Source organism: Ictidomys tridecemlineatus, chromosome 5, assembly GCF_052094955.1.
Source record: "Ictidomys tridecemlineatus isolate mIctTri1 chromosome 5, mIctTri1.hap1, whole genome shotgun sequence".
In the NCBI taxonomy this organism is placed as follows: domain Eukaryota; kingdom Metazoa; phylum Chordata; class Mammalia; order Rodentia; family Sciuridae; genus Ictidomys; species Ictidomys tridecemlineatus.
In genome coordinates this window covers 62237415-62246326 of record NC_135481.1, presented here as the reverse complement: position 1 = coordinate 62246326, position 8912 = coordinate 62237415, and the positions used below count along the sequence as shown (strand labels likewise).

The following is an 8912-nucleotide window of genomic DNA, read 5'->3' as shown; positions in this document are numbered from 1 at the left end:
TAAAAACATTTTAAAAAAAAAGAGTGATCCCTAATGTAAACTGTGCTAATGACACATCAACATGGGTTCATGAATTGTAGCAAATGTAGCTCTCTGATGGTAGAATGTTGATAACTGGGAATGTAATGTGTGCATGGAGTCTGGGAGCATATGGGACTCTTCTCATTTCTCTTTCACTTTGTTTTCCTATAAAACCTCAGTACCTTCAGCTCAATTTTGCTATTAACCTAAAACTAAAAAATAGAATCTAGACTAAATGTGATGGCATGCATCTGTAGTCCTATGTAGTCCTGGCTACTCAGGAGGCTGAGGCAGAAGAATCCCAAATTGGAGGGCAACCTCAGCAACTTAGCAAGACTCTGTGTCAAAAACACAAAAAGACAAAAAACACAAACAAAAAAAGACCTTCCAAGGGCACTGAGTCAGGTATAAATTTCCCACATGTTTAGGGGCTACTTTGTAGTCTTTCCCTTCCTTTTGGTACAGCCCCTTAGCTATTTTTTTTTTTAACCAGAGTTTGATCCCAGAGGCACTCAACCACTGAGCCACATCCCTATCCCTTTTTATTTTTTATTTTGAGACAGGATCTCACTAAGTTGCTTAGGGCCTCACTAAATTGCTGAGGCTGACTTTGAAACTTGCAATCCTCCTGCCTCAGGCTCCTGAGCTGCTGGGATTATAGGCATGTGCCACCATGCTCAGCTCCCTTGGCCTCTGTTTTACTGCTTACCTCTCAGTCATGATGTGTGGGCCTGGTAAGGCTCACACCAGGGGGATCTACTGGGTCCTTTCTTGGCCAAAAAGAAAGGTGGATGCCTGACTCAGGCACTTGATAAAATGATTAGAATCTAGTTTTTCTGACAGCGGAAAGACTTGAGGAGACTCTCACTTACTGGCCATCTCCTAGCCCCGCCAAAGCTGTCCTGCTCCTAGTCTTTTCAAGCTTGTTTTTATGGTATTCCCTTCGAGTCTGAGAACCACCTGATCATATCCTTCTAATAAACTGTTTTAGACTTTAGATAACTAAAGCCAGTTTCTGTTGTTTGTGGTCAAAGAATCCCAAATGGCACAGATTTGCATTCCTTAGCTTCTTTTCTTCCTTTATTTCTTTCTCTCTCTCTCTCTCTCTCTCTCTCTCATTTTTTTTAAAACAACACTGAGGATTGAACCTAGTGGTGCTCTATGATTGAACTACATCTCCAGCCCTTTTCACTTTTTTTTTTTTTTTGAGACAGAGTCTTGCTATGTTATTGCCCAGACTGGGCTTGAACTATGATCCTCCTGCTTCAGTCTTATGAGTCACTGAGATTGCAGATCTGTACACCATTCCTGGAGCTTTCCTTAGCATCTTTTTGCTCCCTTTCCTTCCAATTTCAAGAAGGGGCTATGGTAGAGACTCCCCATATTTTCAAATGCAGCATGTTACTGCTTACCTAGACTGTATGCCCCTTTTCTCATTTCTCTTTCACTCAGGTTGTTTTCCTATAAAGCTAATCCAAATAATCCCAAATTCAACATTGCCTTCAATATTGTGTGCTTCCTCTGCTTCTATGCCACTTCTCTTGCTTATCACAGCATGTGTGACACACTGTATATGGTCCTTTCTTGATCTCCATTTTTTTTTTAAAGAGAGAGTGAGAGAAAGAGAGGGGGAGAGAGAGAGAGAGAATTTTTTTTTAATATTTATTTTTTAGTTTTCGGCTGACACAACATCTTTGTATGTGGTGCTGAGGATCGAACCCGGGCCACACGCATGCCAGGCGAGTGTGCTACCGCTTGAGCCACATCCCCACCCTTGATCTCCAATTTTTGTGCTCAGCTCCTTCCCAGACCCTTTCTCATCTGGCTGCAGGCCAGTCCTTTCAAGAAATTACTCTTGAGTCACATCTCTCCTGAATTGCGGTCAGAGGGCAATCCCTCTCTAGCAAGCATAAAGAAATCTTTCTGATTCCCTTTGAAAGTCATCAAGAACATTCCTTATGGTGGAGACAAGAGCAAGCCCTTTATGGATGGTGTGCTTTGGAGGAAAGGCAGAGAAGTTCTTATCCTTAGGAAAATATACCTAAGAACTGAACATGTTCAAGGCTCTTTAAAGACTACAAAGATACTTGGAAGACTTTTCTTTCCCTGTCTAGTGGCAAAAGGGAGGGCTGAAGAGAACTATCATCAACTGCCTCCTATAGCAGGGACTTTCTGTGTTGTGTGGAGTTACTGCCATTCATTACCTACACACTATGTGCCTGGCATCAAGAAAGCTCCTTATAAGCATCATTTTATTCTCACATCGGCCCCAGGGATGGGTGTTATTGCCATTTTCATTTGGCAGATGAGAAAACAGGTTGAGAAAGGCTAAATGAACTACCTTAAGGATGCCCAACTAGGATATGGAGTCTGAACTCAAATCCGGATCTGAGGTACACTCATTCCATTTTACAGAATCTAGAATTGAAAATAAAAGTTATGAACTTTAAAAAGAAATCCCACTCTGCCAGAGTCAAATCTATCTCTGTTTTGTCCACCATACTGCTCTACTTGCTTTGGTAAGACCAGAAGGAAAAAGAGGGGTGGGCATTCTTTGGTGTGTATTAGTATAGGAGGCTTGGTTTGTCCTACTTTCAATTTGTACTGGAATCACTATAACCATGTTGACTGTGCCTACTTTGACAACACTGTATGGGTCTCAGTATTCTTTGGGTGGAAAGCCAAGGGACCACTCCTGGGTACAGATGCTATTTTTAGGTCCACTGCTGCAGCAGACTGCTCTGCCCAGTACATGCCTGTTTTTATTTGAAATCTTGGTAGAGATGGAAAGAACCTTGGATGGATTGCCAATAGACCTGAGTTTGAACTGCATTTTGCTTTTCCTAGAAATCTAACCTTAGCAAACTATACAACCTTTCTGATCCTTGATTTTCTCATTTATGTAAGGAGATAGAAATAGTTGCCCTACCCAAAGAGAGAAGATATGCCAATTGTAAGGCACTATACAATTTGCTAGAAAGATCCCTAATGTAGGAATGAGCAAAATCCCGATCGTGTTGTTAAGCCTAGAAAACAGCTGGAGAGAGATGGGATGATGTCAAGCCTTTTATCTTGGTTCCTAATTCTTCCTTTTCTCTGATCCTGTAACTGACACCTTGGGTTACTATGCTGAGAATAAAAATATTAATATTATATATGAAAACCTTTTCTTTGACTTCAAGCCTTATTTTTTGCCACCAATTTTAGAAGAAATTCATGTCTGTGGAGCCCTAAAAATATTTTTGGCACTAGACATTGATCTACAGTGCCTAATGGACAAGTTGCGGGAACTCAGTTCTTGCTAGCTTTCCAGCCCATTACGCCTTCCTCTGCTCAATGCTGCCTCCCAGAGCCCAGATGAGACCTGAGCTTGCAAAATATGCAGAGAACTAGAGTGGGAGTCCTATGCTTGGCAAGGGGTATCCTTCTTCCTCAGCTGGACCTTGCTGCTAGACTTAGTGAAGCTGCTTTTTGCCAAGGTGATCCTAGAGGGGTCTCCATCCTGTCTGACAATATCTTAGGCACAGCCCACGTGGCTGCTTGTAACCCTGACCCCTTCTCCCTTCTCCCTGCCTTACCCCCAGCAAAACAGTTTCCTATTATTGAAAGCCTACTGTGTGCTCAGAACTTTAAATGCATTATGACATTGGGTCATCATAGTATGCTTATGAAGTAGGTAATATTATCTCCTTATACAGAGGGGAATAATGGGGTCAAGAGCTCTTAGCAATAGCATCTCAGGGCTGTCTTTCCTATACAGGTTTGAGGAACCCAAGATAACTCCCTCTTTCCCTATTGGAAATTCAGAGCTTTTCTTAGAGAAAAATGGGTTGGCTATCTCCAATGGGCTTAGAGCTCCCAGTCCACATTGCCCACACTCAGTTTTGGGATGCACCTTTGTGGATTCTTTTAATATCTTGGCCAGGGATAGGAGGTTAATGGAAAACCCATGTCTCCATCAGGCAATTAGGGGAAGACATAGGATCACATTAAGTTCCAAAAGTAGGAAAGCTGCCTAGTTTCTTGCCCAGAGTGGGACAGGACCTGCTGGATGAAAGTCAGGTTCATCCTGGAAGACTTCATGTGACTTCTGAGAGCTCTGTCCCTGTGGCATATTATAAAAAAGGATAAGGACTACAGTCTCTCTGGTCATCCCTCTCCCCATTTCCTCCCTCCAGGTTTTGTGTGTATGTGTGTGTGTGTGTGTGTGTGTGTGTGTATTGAAGGTTGAACCCAAAGCTTCCTGCATGCTAAGCACTTGCTTTACCACTGAGCTACACCCCCAGGCTCAGGGAAGCAGCCATCAAACCCCTCAGAGGAGGCCTAGGAACACATAGGGTGGACACACAATAGGGTATGTGTGTGAGAATTAGAAAAGGGCAACTTCTCTGGCTGGGTTCTTTTTAAAAAGGACCCCTCTGGGTGACATGCCATTTTCAAAGATGTCCCTTCTTTTTGACTGAAGTACCTAACACCAGAACCCAGGACTGAAGTGGGAATGGGGGATTTCATTCCCATTCCCTGCTCAGCCTTTCTCAAGACCCAGGACCAGTTTGGGGACCTGTCATCATCCTCTCTTCCTCCTCCACTCCTCCTCCACTTCCTGGGCTTCCAGGCTATCTATTCCCCACGTTCCAGGTTGAGGAATCTCCAGGCTTTCCAAATGACATCCAATATTTTCCACCTCCCAATAGAAGAATCTAGATTCTCTTCAGAAAGAACACATTGTTTAATCTTTGTGTGTAAACCAAATCGTAGACCTTGGTGGCACAGGACTTGCCTTAGGCAAATTCCTTAGCTTCCACAGGCCTCAGTTTCTTCATCTTGGAAATGGAAATCATAAAAAAATGAACTGGTAGGACTGTTAATGAATGGACTGAACAGAGCACAATGCTGGCTGACATACGGTGCATCTGTCCCGCCACATGAACTGTCACCCTCAGGTAGCCCGGGCCTGCACGATGCCCACAGTGGATACTGTACAGGGGTCCCCACAACTCCTGCAAGCAGGGAGGCGGGGGCCTCCGGCAGACACCTCCAATGCAGGAGGGATGGCCTAGGCAAGGAGGGCCGAGGAGCCCTTCCTGGTAGCTCCCTGCGCTGCCAGGGATGGGGCGTGTTTCTAGGCGCCGGGGTCAAGGCTGACTCCGGGCTCTGGGAGGCGGCAGGGTCGGAGGGGGCAGCCGGGCGGGCGGGCGAGCGGGCGCGCAAGGAGTTAAGCAGGGCCGCGGGCTGAGCGCCTGTCAGACGCGAGCATGTGCAGTTTGCAGCGCATCCGTACTATGGGTGAGTGCCGCCGCCACCGCCGCCCGGGGATCCGTTCTGCCCGGCAGCGGCAGTTGTAGCCCTCCAGCCCCCGCGCCGCCGCGGCGGGCGCCGGCACACGATGCGGGACTAGGAGCGGCGCGGGCTAGCGAGGCGGCGTGGGGGAGGCACGGCCGGCAACTCGGCGCGGGGGGAGCCCGAGCGCTGGGCGTGGGGGCGGGGAGCAGGCGGCGCAGGAGAGCGCCCCGAGTCCTGGCGCGGGAGGAGGAGCGGGAGCCAGCCGGGGAGACGGCGCTCCTGGCGGCACCTGCGCCCCGCGGGCGGCCGGCCTGGCCCTGCCCTGCCCTGCCCCTGCCCGTGGCTCTGGCCCCGCATCGGTAGGTGCCCCCGATGCCCGCAGAGAGGCCTTTCCGCCACCGAGAGAGGTGGCGGAGCGGGGCGGGCAGCGCCGAGCGCTGGGGGCGCGGGCGATGGGGGGGCTGTGATGGGGAAGACCGGGCGACCATGCTTGGGGGCACTGCCGGATCCCGCTTCCTCTTTGCTTTCGGTTTCGAAGCGGCTGCCCCAGCTGGAGAGCGAGCCGCAGATTAGCTGGTGCGCCGGGGCTTGGATTCCCTGCGGGGGATGGGCGCACAGGGGGGCGTGTTGGGGAAAGGGGTGCACATTGGCAACTTTCCCCGCCTGAAACAAAGGGGACTCGAGGAGAGGCGAGGGTGAAGGATCCGGCGGGGGATTTCGGGCAGCGGAAGGTTGACACCTCTTCCCCTCGGCAGACAGCACCCCGGAGGCCGCTTCGAGAGAACAGAGGGGGGCGCCAGTCTAGGTAGACGCTGGGGAGTCAGGGCTTGGGAGTGGGAACCACGGACCCTTCTGAGTTTGAGACAGGACTTTGCTGAAGAGGAGGGAACCCTTTCAAAATGATCCTGATGCCTCCCCCTGGGGATGCATACCAATCTGGGTGATGGTGGGCTGTACAATTGGGCGTTCTCGATTGCCCCGGTGCCTATCCAGGATTAGGACCCCAACCCAGCCTCAGGCCGCCAGCTCTTAATCTGCCCTCCTCATCTCTGGTCCTTGGTGGGAGGTGCAGGGCCGGGATGGGGAGCCATACAACCCTGTTCCTGGCAAGGACAGGGAGGCATTGGCATTTTTCCCAGGTGTCTTCCTTCCCTTTTTCTCTGCCCAGTCAGAAACTGACCCTCGTTGCTTCTTCCTCTGTCTCCTTTCTTTCTCCAGGGTTTCCTGCAGGCTTATGTTTGGTTTCTCAGGTATAGAGCTGGGAGTGGCAGGTTGTTCTGATGCTGCTTCAAGACTCTTGCAGGAGGAAAAAAGCAGGACCCTGGGGAGCTGTCTGCCAGCATAACCTTGGGGCTCTGCTCGTGCATTCTTACGTGGTCTCAGCACCCCAGTAACAAATGAACTGTTACTGTGGCCTTCAGGCTTGGATCATGGGGAGCCTAGGTTTCTCTATTTGCTGTGATAGGAAAAGGGTCAAGAGAATGGCTGAGCAGCCTGCCTTGGGGGTGGTACAGCTTCTTTCTCTCTAGAAAACAAATGGGCCAGTTTCCAGGTCCCCAGACCCTGACCTTGTGTCCCCAGGAAGGAGGCGTCTTGAGCTCCCAGCTGGCTTGCATGTGACCACTGGCTCCCATCCTGTGGCAGGACAGCCTTTAGGGAGCTCAGGTTTTTCCCTGGTTGGAGGCAGACCTGCTTGCCTGTGGAGACAGCAGACGGCAGACACTGGAGGGCTTTGAGCTTCTGGGTGACTCTTCTCCTATCCTGTGAGTGAACTAATGATACAAGTATCTGGGCTAGGAGTGGGCCTACTTAGGACACCTGACTTTAGAGACATGGATGCAACTTTGTGTTTGGAGACAGAGATGGGGTTATAAGTGAATTGTGGGGTGGGGGAGCTGGTCCTTGGAAAGAAATAACAAGCTAATTTGGCCACTTTTAAGATACTGGATTGAGGGAGGTTTCAGGACCAGTGATGGTTAGCTGGAGAAAATGAAGTGCCCTGAGCTTTAGATCTATGTTCCTGGAACTTGTGGCTAAAGTCAGGTGCAGACCCTGGACCAGAGAGCCCAGCTGGCCTGCTTCTGTAGACCTCTCCGCTCTAACAGGGCAGGGTTGAGGATTGCTCATTTCCCCATTGGGTTTATCCCAAGCTGTTTATTCATAGCTGAAGATGATGTTATGGAGGCCTGACCTCCCACCCCAGAGGTGAGAGAGTGGGCTCTACTGTGGACTGTTTCTCCTATGTTCAGACTATAAGATGAAAAATGATACTCCTCTGACTCCCTCTTTGAAAGTGATGAGGCATGAATTTTTACATTTATAAAGTAATTTAAGAGTCTTGGGTCCTTGAATGAAAGAGATTAGCTTAGTTAGTGAGCCTCATACCGTGTTTATTTCAGTTGTATTGGATTTGCATATTGTTTTTAAAGGGAAAAGTGTCATTTTACAGGAAAGGGCGAAATTACAGCTTTTGTGATAGGGAAAGCTTAGTGTTGGGTTTAAAAGTGTAGTTTTTATCAGAGAAGCTGTTGCTGTTGTACACAGGCAGTGTGTCTTTTCTGTCTGCCTCTGTTCCTGGGACATCGCAGAGCTCCTTGCTGGTAGGATTTTTCCTGGGGTTATCCGGCCTGGACATTATCCGGCCTGGACCCTCCAAGCTCTAAGAAGAGTCTCCTATGATGTTGGGGGCTCTAATGACATAGGGAGAGACCTGGGTACAGGCAGTAAGGAGAGGCAGCCTGGCCTTATCAGCAACCCTATCAGATCTGGCTGTCCTTGAGGGAGGAAAGGGATAGCTAACCCTCCCCCAGCTGGATGGCTCTCAAATTTGTATCTCTTTACTCTCTCCTCCCTGTTCTCTCCACCCCCAAATTATAGACATGGTAGTTTGGGTTTTAGTTTTGTTTTTTTTTTTTAAATTTCAGGAACATTCATTTTAAGGTGTGTATAACTTCTGCCTGGCAAACTCTCAGCCACTTTTGCGACAGTACCTGGCCAAGGAGAGAATAGGGAAAGCGATTTGGATATTTTATCAGGAAGAAATCCAGCCTTACTAGCCTGATTTTCTGCTTATTCTCCCCATGCCCACCACCTCCAAGAAATTGCAGGGTTTGTATTTGAAAAGTAAAGTATGAGATGATTTGGGGGGAAGGGGTACCCAGGGGAGTTTTTCAGTTTTGGTTTCCCTTGAGGGAAACTGAGTCACACGGAGAGTCAACACACTGGCTGAGCATATGCTGGGGGAGTTTCCCTTCCCTTCCCTGGGAGTTACTGAGAGTGATTCGAGTCAAGCATTCTATGAGATCTGTAGGTTAGGCCTTTCTATTATGAAATAGAGATGCATGAAGAATTTAGGTACCAGTGTGTTTGGTTCAAGATGTATGACGGCCCATGCTGCTGTGATTCAAGGAAAAGGAAGTGGCTTCTATCCCTGAAACAAGTATCCATAGAGAACTGAGGTGGAATGAGTAACCCAGCACATTCCCAGGATAAGAAGGAAAACCTGCCCTCTTCCCTTTGTTCACATGCCTCGGGCTGCATGGTGGACTCCTGGCTCCCAGGGATTTTGACATCCGTTCAGGGCTCCTGGCTCCTATCGTGGCCGGTAT

At 48.7% G+C, this 8912-nt stretch overlaps 1 protein-coding gene across 5 annotated transcripts in view; it reads left to right on the top strand.

The window, feature by feature from the left end:
• The first annotated feature begins 5234 nt into the window (after window positions 1-5234).
• Window positions 5235-8912, top strand: part of Tmem229b (transmembrane protein 229B) — a 41722-nt gene continuing 38044 nt past the window's right edge. For 3 of the 5 annotated variants that reach the window (XR_013438990.1, XR_013438989.1, XM_078050098.1), the window contains exon 1: window positions 5314-5663. The gene's annotated coding sequence lies outside the window, so the exon portion shown is untranslated. The other 2 variants (XM_078050099.1, XM_078050097.1) reach the window with 2 other exon arrangements.